Below are 16,294 nucleotides of genomic sequence, written 5' to 3' on the forward strand. Positions count from 1 at the left end.
TGCCCATGGTTAGGAAGAATTAATATCGTGAAAATGGCCATACTGTCCAAAGTAATCTATAGATTAATGTTATTCCCCAGCAAGCTACCTATGACCCTCTTCACAGAACTGGAGAAAACACTTTAAATTTCATATGGAACCAAAAGAGAGCCCACATAGCCAAGTCAACTCTAAGCAAAAGGAACAAAGCTGGAGGCATCATGCTACCTGACTTCACACTACAGTACAAAGCTACAGTAATCGAAACAGCATGGTACTGGGACCAAAACAGAGACATAGACCAATGGGACAGAACAGAGGCCTTGGAGGCAACACCACACATCTACAACCATCCGATCTTTGACAAACCTGACAAAAACAAGCAACGGGGAAAGGACTCCATGTTTAATAAATGGTGTTGGGAAAACTGGCTAGTCATGTGCAGAAAGCAGAAACTGCACCCCTTCCTGACTCCTTACATTAAAATTAACTCCAGATGGATTAAAGACTTAAACATAAGACCTAACACCATAAAAGCCCTAGAAGAAAACCTAGGCAAAACCATTCAGGACACAGGCATAGGCAAGGACTTCATGACTAAAACACCAAAAACATTGGCAACAAAAGTCAAAATAGACAAATGGGATCCGATTAAACTCCAGAGCTCCTGCACAGCAAAAGAAGCAATCATTAGAGTGAATCAGCAACCAACAGAATGGGAAAAGATTTTTGCAATCTACCCATCTGACAAAGGACTTATATCCAGAATCTCCAAAGAACTAAAACAGATTTACAAGAAAAAAACAAACCCATTCAAAAGTAGGCAAAAGATATGAACAGACATTTTTCAAAAGAAGACATATATGAGGCCAAGAAACATATGAAAAAATGCTCATCATCACTGGTCGTTAGAGAAATGCAAATCAAAACCACATTGAGATACCATCTCACGCCAGTTAGAATGGCGATCATTAAAAAATCTGGAGACAACAGATGCTGGAGAGGTGTGGAGAAATAGGAACACTCCTTACACAGTTGGTGGAAGTGTAAATTAGTTCAACCATTGTGGAAGACAGTGTGGCAATTTCTCAAGGATCTAGAAATAGAAATTCCATTTGACCCAGCAATCCCATTACTGGGTATATACCCAAAGAACTATAAATCGTTCTACTATAAAGACATAGGCACATGTATGTTCATTCCAGCCCAGTGTACAATAGCAAAGACCTGGAACCAACCCAAATGCCCATCAATAATAGACTGGACAAAGACAATGTGGTACATATATACCATTGAATACTACACAGCCATTAAAAAAGATGAGTTTGTGTCCTTTTTAGGGACTCGGATGAATCTGGAAGCCATCATTCTCAGCAAACTGACACAAGAACAGAAAACCAAACACCACATGTTCTCACTCATAGGTGGGTGTTGAACAATGAGAACACGTAGACTCAGGGAGAAGAGCATCACACACTGGGGGCAGTTGGGGGGATTAGGGGATGGATGGGGGGAGGTGAAGAGGGTGGGGAGGGATAACATGGGGAGAAATACTGGATGTAGTATACACCTAAAGTAAAATAAATAAATATATATAATGTATGTTTTGAAATGTGTCCATTCAAGATAAAGTGCTATATAGACTTAATTTACCTCTCCAAGGTTTCCCTATGCCAGGTGCTGTGGAGCCTGCTGAGGCAGAAAAGCAAGGGCCCTGGGGACAGGCCCCACTGGGAAGGGGGCGCTTTTCTCCCACACCCCGCCTCAACCCAGCCCCTGCCCCCCAGTCTAGCTCCTCTCACCTCTTCTTCTTGTCTCTCTCATCCAAGTCAACGTTCCCGCGCATAAGGATGAGCTGCACCCTGAAGACGTCACCCCCGCTAACCACTCTGTGGAGCTTACCGAGATGTTTCCCTTGGAAGTCGCACCCACGCTGGGCGAAGGGGCTGTCATCGTGCTCGGTGACATCACCCCTGCTGCTCCTCCACCAGCGGGTGAAGAAGCCACTAGGCCCCTGGCTCTTCTGGTCCCAGGAGCCAGAGATTCTTTTCATGGCGGAGGTTATTAGAGACACCTCAGCACCATTCCACCTATCACAGCCTCAGGGGTCCAATAAGACCAAACCACTCTGGTCAGCCACCACCTCCAACCAAGAAACTCCGCTGTTTCCAAAGTCAGAGCCAGTAACAAGTGAAGCCAAGCAGCCAAGGCGCGCCAAGCAAAGCCTGTAAGCCCAACCGTGCATGCGCACCTCTGGCAGCTCCGTCACTGCGCATGTGCACCTCTGGCAGCTCCGTCACTGCGCGTGCGCACAAACGACAGTTGGCCAAAGGTTCTCAGCGTGCGTGCGCAAGGCCCACGTGTCAGAAACATCGATGACAGCTTGTCACCAGTTCTGCGTTCCTGTCCCACGTCAGTGGGCGTTGGCAGAGTTTTCAGGACATTCCCTGAGAGAGGTAGGCATCCTGAAGTTCCAGCAACTCTAGCGCCAGTCATGTGTAAAGACTGCGTTCCCACCTGGGAACACAGGGCTGAGGCTAGAGCAGCTAGAGAACCTTGGGATGCTGAAAGCCTCGCCCGGAGAAACACCCATGAGGACGCTCTCTGGCTGGCAGAGCTCCGTACAAATCACGGCTGCAGCTCGGGCGCGAGCGAGGGCTGCTGAGCTCAGACCCGAGGACCTCAGAGTGGGCAGCTCGCCACCCGTTGCGCGGCCAGAGGGCCCTCCCAGCACGGCTTCCGGCGCCCGCGCCCCTGGCTTGTGCTCAGAGAGGGGCAGGCCGGCCCCAGCGTCCCGCAGTCTGCATAGGGCCCAGCTGCCGGTTCCACCCCTATTCAGCCGCCGTCGCCGCAGCCAGGCCTGGCTGCCTCAGCGGAGACTGACCCCGGGTCCGTGCTGCTGGAGGAAAGACGGTCGGAGGAGTAGGGGTTGCATTCATCTCAGTCATATTAGAGGCTCTCCTCAGCTGTCTGGGGATCCTGCGCCATCTGCTCTATTTAAAAGGGCAAGACACTAACACACTGATTGGAGGCTCAATCCCCTGATGCTTAGCAACTGTGAGCTTTACAGGAGGGCAATCATGGGGCATTCCCTTAAGGAACATCCAGAATTTGTACAGTATCTTTGGGGAAACCGACCACGAAGGGAGACTTAAAAAGTTTTCTATAACCCTCTGCCCATAGAGTACAGCCCTGGAAGTCGGCATCCTGGAAGCTGAGCGTGAGAAGAAAACTAGGGGTCGGGCACTGTGGCTCACGCCTGTACTCCCAGCACTGCGGGAGACCGAGGCAGGTGGATCACCTGAGCTCAGGAGTTTGAGACCAGCCTGGCTAACACGGCGAAAACCCTGTCTCTACAAGAATTAGCCGGATGTGGTGGAGGGCACCTGTAGTCCCTGCTACTCAGGAGGCCGAGACACGAGAATAGTTTGAACCCGGGAGGCAGAGGGTCGCACCACTACACTCCAGCCTGGGCGACAGAGCGAGACCCTGTCTCAAAAAAAAAAAAAAAAAGAGAGAGAGAAAGAAAATGAAAAAAGAAAGAAAAGGGAGAGAGAGAAAAAGACTAGGAGCCACTCCTGTGGCCTACTATCCATGGTGTCTGCCAAGTCAGAGACTTTCTTTTATTTGACGTATTTTCCCTATTTGTTGCCCAGGCTTGAGTGCAATGGTGCTATCTCAGCTCACTGCAACCTCCACCTCCCAGATTCAATGGATTCTTCTGCCTCAGCCTCCCGAATAGCTGGGATTATAGGCGTCTACCACACACCAGGCTAATTTTTTGTATTTTTAGTAGAGACGGGGTTTCAACATCTTGGCAAGACTGGTCTCGAACACCTGACCTCAGGTGATCCACCCACCTTGGCCTCCCAAAGTGTTGGAATTACACAGGTCTGAGCCACCACACCCAACTGATTTTCTGCTTTTTCAAATCTTACCTTTACCACTACTTCCAGAAGTGCCTGAAAGTGCCAATTCCTGTGCCATTTGGGGGTTCTTCAGTGTAAAGTAAGCATTTCCCAGCAGACAGAGAAAACTGACTCCTAAGCCAGTGGTAGGGAGAACCAAGTCAGTTCCCACTTGTCCATGTGCTTTTCAACTTCCAAATTTCATGTTTTTATTTCCTTTCTCTTGCTTTTTTCTATTTTTTTTTAACATATTCTTTTAATCTTCTTACTTTTTGTTTACTCTCAAAGCTTCACTAACATGCCAGGTGATGCATACATTGAATCAGCTATGTCTACCTAGAACCTAAGCTGACTTTCAACCCCCAAAGAAACCCCAGTCCCAAATTAACAAGGAGAAACACAGAAAACCCTACTCCCCTTTTAGTCTCCTGATACCAACCAAATGTCCTCCTTATGGAACTATGAAAGAGGAAAGTTCCCACGATCTCGCAATCCGGGCTGTAGTGGATTATAATAGCCATTGTTTGGGACTGCCCAGCACCTTTCTTTTTGGTGGATAAGCATCTGATGCAGACCCAACCAATCATTGCATAGCATTTCCTGGGGCAGAGGGATGGGCCCAGGAATGGACCTATGCTTCAAACCAGCCCCTATCAGAGTCCTTCCCTGGTATAAATATGCAGCGGTTGGGAAAAACAACTGCAGTAGAAAAGGGCTTTTAAGATGAAAAGTTGGGTGGCATCAGCGAGGGGCCCAGGCAGGAGATGCCAACGGGGCCAGAAGGACGTTGCTGAGCTCCTGCTCCCCATGATGGCAATAGGGGAGCTCAAAGTGTGCCTTCTTGGGGACACTGGCATTGGGAAATCAAGCATTGCGTGTCGATTTGCTCAGGATCACTTTTACCACAACATCAGCCCTACCATTTAGGCTTTTTTTTTTTTTTTTTGAGACAGAGTCTCATTCTGTCGCCAGGCTGGAGTGCAATGGAGTGATCTCGGCTCACTGCAACCTCTGGCTCCCTAGTTCAAGTGATTCTCCTGCCTTAGCCTCCCGAGTAGCTAGGACTGCAGCTGTGAGCCACCACGCCCAGCTAATTTTTGTATTTTTTTTAGAAGAGACGGGGTTTCACCGTGTTGGACAGGATGGTCTCAATCTCTTGACCTCGTGATTGCCCTGCCTCTGCCTCCCAAAGTGCTGGGATTACAGGTGTGAACCACCATGCCCAGCCTGAGGCATCTTTTATGACCAAAACGGTGCCTAGTGGAAATGACCTTCACAAGTTCCTCATCTGGGACACCGCTGGCCAGGAATGGTTTCATTCGTTGGCTCATGTGCTATGGAGGATCGGCTGCAGCTGATAACAGTGCATGATGTTACCCAAACAGGATTCATTTCATACCTTGAAGAAGTGGGATGAACAGCGGAAAGAACATGGTCGGGAAAACATCCTAATGGTTATTGCTGAAACAAGTGCCATCTCTCAGATATTAGGGAGGTTCCTCTGAAGGATGCTGAGGAATATGCTGAATCCATAGGTGCCATCAGTGGTTGAGGCAAGGGCAAAAAATGCTATAATATTGAAGAGCTCTTTCAAGGTATCAGCCAGCAGATCCCAGCCTTGGACCCCCATGAAAATGGAAACAATGGAGTGAGGAGACGGGGAATAAACCATGCAATCCAGCCTCAGATGTTGTTGACCCAAGGGCAGCTGTCCCTGGTACTTGAAGAAGCCAGAGCCCATGCCCTGAGAGCTGCTGAAGGACCCCATGCTCGGTGGCCTGGCACCTCACTTTGAGAAGAGTGAGTGAGCTGGCTTTGCATCCTGGAAAACCATCAGTGTGGGGCAGGAAATGTCCCTAGAAAGGATTTTAGAAAACCCTGGGAAAACCCACCCCACCACCACAAAACAGCCATTAGTATGTGAAATGCACATGGGAGAGAGAATACTCATTAGGTAATAAGTGTAGTTGCATTTTTGCTAAAAACTTTTTAAAATTCTTGGATTTGTATAAAAGCTAACTGCCTTGTTATGTGTATGGGATTCTACAGTGGTGTTCCACTCAGATTTCCTGTGCTATCTATCCAAATTTCAGTAACTTCTTCAGTGTCATTGCCTTTGTCACCTAACTAACCTTCACTGAAAGGCAGATTTAATTCAGGAGGTTACTTTTTACCTAGATTTGGAAGTAAGGCTTTATGTATTACTTTTCTGAAGGAAGTCAGAGAAGTGTCAATGGCCCATCACTCAGACTGAGACTTGAGCTATTATAGAAGCTGGGAAATGTGTATTAGAAATTGTTGTCTATACTTCTTTTAATTGGTGAACATTTTTCTAATTCATGGTCATATATAAACAAAAACAACAAGCCAGACTAAATTATTGCAAAATTATTGTGATTTTGGAATTGGAAGGCCTAGTTCCTCAAAAAGCTAAATGGAATTACTGTATGATAATTACCATAACAGCTGTATTCACAATAATCAAAAAGGGAAAATAATCCAAATGTCCATCAACAGATGAATGAATAAACAAAGTGGTTAATGCATACAATGCAATATTCAAATATAAAAAGCAATGAAGCACTGCTGCCTGCTGCAACATGAATGAGCTTTGAAAATATTATGCTAAGAGCAAACAAGACACAAAAGACTATGTATTATATGATACCATTTCTATGACATGTCCAGAAGAGGCAAATCCATAAACACAGAAAGTATATTAGCCAGGGCTAGAGGAAGGAGGGATGGAGACAGAGTAACAACCAGGGTACAGATTTCATATATATCTATAATATATAATATATTTTACAATATATTATAAAATATTCATAAATTATTATATATTAATAAAATATATTATATATTTTATATATGTGATATACATTATATCATATAATATATATATATTATTGCACTTTAGGTTCTGGAGTACATGTGAAGAACATGCAGGATTGTTGCCTAGGTACATACATGGCAATGTGGCTTGCTGCCTTCATCCTCATCACCTATATATGGCATTACTCCCGATATTTTCCCTCCCCAACTCCCTACCCCCTGCAGTCCCTCCCCTACTCCCCCCAACACACCCCAGTGTGTGATGTTCCCCTCCCTGTATCCATGTGTTTTCATTGTTCAACACCCACCTATGAGTGAGAACATGCAGTGTTTGATTTTCTGTTCTTGTGTCAGTTTGCTGAGAATGATGGTTTCCAAGTTCATCCATGTCCCTACAAAGGACATGAACTCATCGTTTTTCATGGCTGCATAGTATTCCATGGTGTATATGTGCCACATTTTCCTTGTCCAGTCTATCATCAATGGACATTTGGGTTGGATCCAGGTCTTTGCTATTGTAAACAGTACCTTAATGAACATACATGTGCATGTGTCTTTATAATGGAACAATTTATAATCCTTTGGGTATATACCCAGTAATGCAATTGCTGGGTCAAATGGAATTTCTATTTCTAGATCCTTGAGGAATTGCCACACTGTCTTCCACAATGGTTGAACTAATTTACACTCCCACCAACTGTGTAGGAGTGTTCCTATTTCTCCACATCCTCTCCAGCATCTGTTGTCTCCAGATTTTTTAATGATTGCCATTCTAACTGGCATGAGATGGTATCTCAATGTGGTTTTGATTTGCATTTCTCTAATGACCAGAGATGATGAGCATTTTTTCATATGTTTCTTGGCCTCATATGTGTCTTCTTTTGAAAGGTGTCTGTTCATATCCTTTGCCCACTTTTGAATGGGCTTGTTTGTTTTTTTCTTGTAAATCTGTTTTAGTTCTTTGGAGATTCTGGATATTAGCCCTTTGTCAGATGGGTAGACAGCAAAAAATTTTTCCCATTCTCTTGGTTGCCAGTTCACTCTAATGATTGCTTCTTTTGCTGTGCAGAAGCTCTGGAGTTTAATTAGATCCCATTTGTCTATTTTGACTTTTGTTGTCAACGCTTTTGGTGTTTTAGTCATGAAGTCCTTGCCTATGACTGTGTCCTGAATGGTTTTGCCTAGGTTTTCTTCTAGGGCTTTTATGCTGTTAGGTCTTATGTTTAAGTCTTTAATCCATCTGGAGTTAATTTTAGTGTAAGGAGTCAGGAAGGAGTGCAGTTTCTGCTTTCTGCACATGACTAGCCAGTTTTCCCAACACCATTTATTAAACATGGAGTCCTTTCCCCGTTGCTTGTTTTTGTCAGGTTTGTCAAAGATCGGATGGTTGTAGATGTGTGGTGTTGCCTCCAAGGCCTCTGTTCTGTCCCATTGGCCTATGTCTCTGTTTTGGTCCCAGTACCATGCTGTTTCGATTACTGTAGCTTTGTACTGTAGTGTGAAGTCAGGTAGCATGATGCCTCCAGCTTTGTTCCTTTTGCTTAGAATTGACTTGGCTATGTGGGCTCTCTTTTGGTTCCATATGAAATTTAAAGTGTTTTTTCCAGTTCTGTGAAGAGGGTCATAGGTAGCTTGCTGGGGATAGCATTAATCTATAGATTATTTTGGACAGTATGGCCATTTTCACAATATTAATTCTTCCTAACCATGAGCATGGAATGTTTCTCCATCTGTTTGCGTCCTCCTTGTTTCATTGAGCACTGGTTTGTAGCTCTCCTTGAAGAGGTCCTTTACATCCTTTGTTAGTTGTATTCCTAGGCATTTTATTCTCTTTGTAGCAATTGTGAATGGGCGTTCGCTCTTGATTTGGCTCTCTGTTTGTCTGATATAGGTATATAGGAATGCTTGTGATTTCTGCACATTGATTTTGTATTCTGAGACTTTACTGAAGTTACTTATCAGTTTCAGGATGATTTTGGGCTGAGATGATGGGGTCTTCTAAATCTACAATCATGATGTCTGCAAATGGAGAAAATTTGACTTCCTCCTTTCCTAACTGAATACCCTTTATCTATTTTTCTTGCCTGATTGCTCTGGCTAGAACTTCCAATTCTATATGGAATAGGAGTGCTGAGAGAGGGCATCCTTGTCTAGTGCCAGATTTCAAAGGGAATGCTTCCAGTTTTTGCCCATTCAGTATGATATTGGCTGTCGGTTTGTCATAAATAGCTTTTATTATTTTGAGATACATTCCGTTGATACCAGTTTATTGAGAGTTTTTAGCATAAAGAGCTGTCAAATTTTGTCGAAGGCCATCTCTGCATCTATTGAAATAATCATGTGGTTTTTGTCTTTGGTTCTGTTTATGTGGTGAATTACGTTTATAGACTTGCATATGTTAAACCAGTCTTGCATCCCCAGGATGAAGCCTACTTGGTCACAGTAGATAAGCTTTTTGATGTGCTGTTGCAATCAGTTTGCCAGTATTTTATTGAAGATTTTTGCATCTATGTTCATCATGGATATTGGCCTGAAGTTTTCTCTTCTTGTTGAGTCTCTGCTGGGTTTTGGTATCAGGATGATGCTGGTCTCATAAAATAATTTGGGAAGGATTTCCTCTTTTTGGGTTGTTTGGAATAGTTTCAGAAGGAGTAGTACCATCTTCTCTTTGAACAACTGGTAGAATTTGGCTGTGAACCCATCTGGACCTGGGCTGTTTTTGGTTGGTAGGCTATGAATTACTGCCTCAACTTCAGCCCTTGTTATTGGTCTATTCAGGGTTTCCACTTCCTGGTTTAGGCTTGGGAGGATGCAAGTGTCCAGGAATTTATCCATTTCATCCAGGTTTAATGGTTTATGTGCATAGAGTTGTTTGTAGTAATCTCTGATGGTAGTTTGTATTTCTGTGGAGTCAGTGGTGATATCCTCTTTATCATTTTTTGTTGCATCTATTTGATTCTTCTCTCTTTTCTTTTTTATTAATCTGGCTAGTGGTCTGCCTATTTTGTTGATCATTTCAAAAAACCAGCTCCTGGATTTGTTAATTTTTTGAAAGGCTTTTTGTGCTTCTATCTCCTTCAGATCTGCTCTGGTATTAGTTATTTCTTGCCTTCTGCTAGCTTTTGGGTTTCTTTGATCTTGCTCCTCTAGCTCTTTCAATTTTGATGATAGGGTGTCAATTTTAGATATTTCCTTACTTCTCATGTGGGCATTTATTGCTATATATTTTCCTCTAGACAGTGCTTTAAATGTGTCCCAGAGATTCTGATACATTGTGTTTTCATTCTCGCTGGTTTCAAGGACATCTTTATTTCTGTCTTCATTTCATTGTTTATCCACTTAACATTCAGGAGCCAGTTTTTCATTTTCCATGAAGCTGTGTGGTTCTGATTGCACTGTGGTCTGAGATACTGTTATGATTTCTGTTCTTTTGCATTTGCTGAGGAGTGGTTTGCTTCCAATTATGTGGTCAATTTTAGAATAGGTGTGATGTGGTGCTCGACCTGGGAAGGGCATCTGCCATTACCAAGGCAGTCCACCACAGGTCCAGCTGTGCTTGCTGTGAAACTCTCAATCCAGAGCATTTCAGATTGCTGGTCTTTGTGGGGGTGGCACCCGCTGAACCAGATCACCTGGCTCCTGTTTCAGCCCCCTTTTTTTTTCAGTTGAACGGGTGACTCTGTCTCCCAGGCATTCCAGGCACCAGTTGAAACACCACCCAGATTTGTGTGAGTTTTTGTGCAGAGACCCACTCTGCCAGCTGAAGCTGCCGTGCTGGAGACTCACAGTGCTTTTCCACCTGGGAATCTCCTGGTCTGTGGGCAGTAAAAAATCATTTAGATATGCAGTGATCACTCACCCTCTGCGTTCTTGCTGGGAACTGCACTCCAGAGCTGTTCCTATTCAGCCATCTTGGATCATCCCTCAAGGGTACAGATTTCTTTTGGAGGTGAGGGACATGTTCTGGGGTTATATCACACTGATAGAGCTATGACTTTGAGAATGTATTAAAAACCACTGAATTATACACTTTAAAGATTGAATTTTATGATGTATAAATTATATTGCAATAAAAAGAAAACAAAGGCAGAATACAAGAGGTGGTTAACCTACTTGATGGATTGATTTTCTCATCATCTTAAATATAAACAGTGGGGAGGGCCGAGCCAGAGTGGCCAGGGACGTGGACAGGTCTGGGTCCCCCCTATGCTCAGAGCCTCCCCAGCCTACATGGGAGGCCTGATTATACAAGGGAACATGGCCCTTTCATCCCTGGCTCCGGGATGGGGAGCTTCTGTCTGGGGAGGGAGGCAAACCACCTTGTGCACTCCCCCACCACCAGGGACCAGGGAAATGAGGGAGAAGGCCCCACGTGCCCTGGCAGAGATGCTGCTGAGCCTCAGGAGGATGATCTGGAAGAAGCTGGGATCAGGATGACGGCACTTGTGGTGACACAGAACGAAGGCACCCCACCCCAGGGCAGGAGGACGGTGAGTCACCCATGACCACACTTATGTTCAAAATACAATTCTGAAAGAGCAAGTTCAGAAAGTCCATTGCTACAGCCAGGAAGTAGAAACCATGGAGACCCCAGGATCAAAGATTAGTGGTTCCAGACCTCTCCAGCCTACATGTAACTATGGGATGAGTGCGGGATGAGCAGACACCAGGCTGGAAAGCAGCCTCCAGCATCATGAGGTATGAGCATTTGACGCATGGTCACCTAGGGAGTGACACCGGCCAGGCCTTCGGGGAGACATTTCCCGTGAAAGCAGTGGAGGAAGCTGAGAAATGTCACACAGCAGACAGTAACTGTCCACATTAGGAAGGTGTTATGGGCTATGTCTCTCCCAAAATTCATAGATTGAACTTATGTTGAAGTCTTAAACCACGTGCCTTAAAATATGACTGTATTTCGAGATAGGTCCTTTATATTAAAGATAAATAAGGTCATATAGGTGGGCCCTAATCCAATGTGACTGGTGTTCTTATAAGATTAGGACACAAACAGGCACAGAGTAGAGACCATGTGAAGGCACAGGGAGAAGATGGTCATCTACAAGCTAGACACCGGCAGATTGGTACTCAAGTGATACTGCAGGGGACCCTCTGCAGGTTTCTGGTGCTATGCGCACATCTTCCTCCCCTCCAGAGCTCTGCCTTGCAAATTCTGGCTGCTTTGGCCGCTAAACTCTGACTCTGTCTCCCTAACTTTGTGAATTATCCAGGCTTCATTTTCACTTCCCCTCCCTGTACTGAGGCCTAGAATCTGCCCTTAGGCACTAAGGGGGTGTAATTGTAGAACTTACTGTTTCAGTTTCTCTTTTTAGGGATTACAGTCCTGTGTTGCCCATTATGTAATGTCTGAAAAACCATTGTCTCAGATATCTTGTCCAGTTTTCTAGGTAAGGCATGGGGTTAAACCTATTACTCGATCTTGGCTAACAGCTGGTCTTGAATCTTCCAGATTGGAACCATTTCCAAAGGAAGTGGAGAACTCTATATCAGTAGCCAATTGGTAACCAGGTCAAATTTCTTAGTTTCTCTAGCTCATTTTTGTTGAAATTTGGCTAAAATGGTTGATGTTTGACTGTGGAAACATTTGAGAACACTTAGATAAAGGGAAGTCTGGAAGGAATGGATCCACGACATTAAACCTTGCAGATGAACACATTCACATCCCAGAATCTCAGACAATTCTGGTTCCATTTGCTTATACCCAAAATTAAGAGTTTTCTGCACTCAGGCCTATTTGTTTGGGTGATGTCAAGGGTGTTGTACATTTCTGGAGTTTCAGGCCAGGTGGACTGCCAACTTTCTCATTGAAATACTGGGACTAATCTTGGTGTGTAACTTTTTAAAATCCATTTTGAATAAAATTGGAACAATTTAGCAAGCAATTAAGAACTAATTAAATCTTTGCATTGTTTTCATGGGAAGCATAATACATTACAGTTGTGATTTTTTTTTTGAGATGGAGTTTTGCTTTTGTTGCCCAGGCTGGAATTCAATGGCACAATCTTGGCTCACTGCAACCTCCACCTCCTGGGGGTCAAGCAATTCTCCTGTCTCAGCCTCCCTAACAGCTGAGATTACAGGTGCCTTGCCACCACATCTGGCTAATTTTTGTATTTTTAGTAGAGACAGGGTTTCACCATGTTGGCCAGGCTGGTCTTGAACTCCTAACCTTAGGTGATGTGCCCACCTCAGCCTTCCAAAGTGCTGAGATTTCAGGTATGAGCCACTGTCCCCAGCCTATGATTTTTCTTTAAGAGACAGGGCCTCACTCTGTCACCCAGGTTGGAGTGCAATCATAGCTCAATACAACTTCTAACTCCTGAGATCAAGCAATCCTCCTATTTCAACCTCCTGAGTAGCTGGAACCACAGATGTGTGCCACCATGCCTGCCTAATTCTTAAATTTTTTTAGAGATGAGGTCTTGCTATTTTGTCCTGGCTGGTCTCAAACTCCTAGCCCCAAGTGATCCTCCCACTTCAGCCTCCCAAAGTGCTGGAATTACAGGAAAGAGCCACCAAACCCAGCCTAAAATAAGTTTTTAAGAAGCAGCTTACTAATTCCATTAATGCATGCAAAATAAGCATTGGAAATATGGCTGCCCAGAATTCTGAAAAGGTGATGGCCAAAGGCTATTTTGTCTAGCAAATTTGAGGCTAAGAAATTTTGTGGGATTTCAACTACTGTGATAATGCATGAGAGGATCATTTGCCTCATAAGAGATGTTTAAAATCAAGAGGTTCATAATCAATAGCTTAAAAACAAACTCTGATTTCTTGCACCCCATGAAATTCTGGAGAATAACTGGTTCAGGAGCAGGGGCAATGGGTGGGATAAGGTAAAACAACTCTTCTTTATGCTTGTTTTGGACATCCCACCATCTATAGCACTTAACACAGGATCAGACAAAAGGTTCCCACAAATATTTAGACTCACTAGTTCATGGCAAACATCAAAATGGCTGCTCTTGACCACATCAAGGAATCTGAGTATCCATCAACATATTTACTGGTGACTGGCACAAATAATAAATCTTGTAACACAGAAATTTAAAATATCAGTGTTTTTAATCTTCATCAGGTGAAAAGGCAGAAAACTTTAAAAATATACTCCCTAAAGCAGAATTTTTATAACAGCCAAAAGATGGAAACAACCCAAATATCCATCAATGGATGAACAGAGGAATGAATAAACTGTAGTATGTACATACAGTAGAATAGTACTAGGCCATAAGAGGAAATAAAGTACTGATGCCTGGCTATAGAATCAATGTAGGTTGCTACAACTTGGAAGAACCTCAAATATATTTCACTAAGGAAAAGAAGCCCGACACAAAGGGGCACATATTGCATGATTCCATTTGTATGCTATATCAAGAATAGGCAAATCCATAGAGAGAGAAAGCAGATTAGGTCCCTATTCACTTCTTGGTCTCCTCTGTTCCAACAGGCCTCCACAGGCTCCTCTGGGGCTTCCATTGTCCTGTGACATGCAGGTACTAGGAGATCTGTTGGGAGACCATCCAGATATGGCAGAAACTGGGAAATTCAATAGTGGCCTTTGAGGATGTAACTGTAACTTCACCCTGGAGGGGTGAGCTTTGCTGAATCCTTTTCAAAAGGATCTCTATGGGGAATGTGATGTGGGAAACTTTTAGAAACATAGCTTCTACAGAAAACAAATGAGAAAACCAGAACAGTAAAGATCAGTACAAAAATTTTTTGAGAAGGCTGGGCATGGTGGCTCACACCTGTAATCCCAGCACTTTGAGAGGCCAAGGCAGGAGGATCACAAGTTCAGGAGTTTGAGACCAGTCTGGCCAATATGGTGAAACCCTGTCTCTACTAAATATATGAAAATGAGCTAGGCATGGTGGCAGGTGCCTGTAGTCACAGCTACTCAGGAGGCTGAGGCAGGAGAATCACTTGAACCCAAGAGGCGGAGGTTGCAGTTAGCCAAGATTGTGCCACTGCACTCCAGCCTGGGCGACAGAGCAAGATTCTGTCTCAAAAAAAAAAAAAAAAAAAAAAAAAAAAATTGGAGAAATCAAAAAAGTCATATGGTAGCAAGACTATGTGAAAGTAAAGAAGGTAGTTGGCAGGGAGAAATGTTCAGCCAGATTCCAAATCTTAATTTGAACAGGAAAATTCCTACTGGAATAAAGCAGTGTGAAAACAGTGTGTAAAACATCTTCAACTGCCATTCTTCCCTTTGTAGGCACATCGTACCTAATTCTGGACACAAATCATGACTGTGAGGAAGGCAGAGAGAAGATATATACACGTAAACAATGTGGAAAAGCCTTCATTTCTCACCAGTGTTCAAGGACACATGATAACACACACTGGAAGTTCATATTAAAAATGTTCAGTATGTGGAAAGCCTTTGATTTTCTCAATTTGTTGCAAATCCATCAGAGAACTCACACTGAAGAGAATTCCTATAAACGCAATCAATGTGGGAAGCCTTCAGTTTTTCCAGGTCCTGTCAAATATGTGAAAGAATTCACACTGGCAAAAGATCCTATAAATATAGGGAATGTAGGAAAAGATTCATTTTTCCTTTCTCTCTTAAATACATGGAAGTATTCACACTGGAGAAAAATTCTATAAGTGTAAGAAAAGTGGTAAAGCCTTCAGATATTTCCATTCCCTTTATAACCATGAAAGATCTCATACTGTAGCAAAACCCTATCAATATAAAGAATGTGTTAAGGCTTTGCTTATTTCAGCCACCCTCATAATCATAATTAAACTCATACTAGGGAGAAACTCTATGAATGTAATCAATGTGGTAAAGCCTTCAGATATTCCAGTTTCCTCCATAACCATAAAAGGATTCACACTGGTGTGAAACCATACAAATATAAGAAATGTGGTAAAGGCTTCACTCATTCCAGTCACCTTCATAGTCATGAAACAACTCATACTGGAGAGAAACTCTATGAATGTAGGGAATAGAGGAAAGCATTTGCCTTTCCATGTTCTCCTAGAAGACATTAAAATATTCACACTGGAGGAAAACCCAGTGTGCGTAAGAAATGTGGTAAAGTATTCACTCTTCCTTGTTCCCTTTAACTACATGAAAGAACTCATACTGGCTGGTCATGGTAGCTCACACCTGTAATCCTAGCACTTTGGGAGGCCAAGGTGGGTGGATCACCTGAGGTCAGGAGTTCAAGACCAGCCTGGTCAACATGGCAAAACCCCATCTCTACTGAAAAATACAAAAATTAGCCAGGTGTGGTGGCATGTACCTGTAGTTCCAGCCACTCAGGAAGCTGAAGCAGGAGGATTGCTTGAACCTGTTAGGCAGAGGTTGCAGTAAGCCAAGATCACACCATTGCATTTCAGCCTGGGTGACAGAGCGAGACTCTGTCTCAAGGGGGAGAAAAAAAAGAACTCATACTGTCAAGAAACCTTATAAAAGAAATGTAATCAAGCTCTCATCCTTAGATGTTTAGTTTCAGGAATCAACCAACACTCATAAAGCCTTTCTCAGTTGAGTTTCTGTCACTTATAACTAAAAGAATTCTCACAATGGAGTATAACACAAC

The 16,294-nt window shown here is 43.5% G+C and overlaps 1 pseudogene; it reads left to right on the forward strand.

Moving 5' to 3' along the window:
• Positions 1-4,694: 4,694 nt before the first annotated feature.
• On the forward strand, positions 4,695-5,584 carry LOC105705721 (ras-related protein Rab-31-like; annotated as a pseudogene).
• Positions 5,585-16,294: the final 10,710 nt, after the last annotated feature.

The sequence above is a fragment of the Aotus nancymaae genome, unplaced genomic scaffold (assembly GCF_030222135.1).
Source record: "Aotus nancymaae isolate 86718 unplaced genomic scaffold, 86718_ANA_hifiasm-v0.15.2.pri h1tg000155l, whole genome shotgun sequence".
Taxonomy (NCBI): domain Eukaryota; kingdom Metazoa; phylum Chordata; class Mammalia; order Primates; family Aotidae; genus Aotus; species Aotus nancymaae.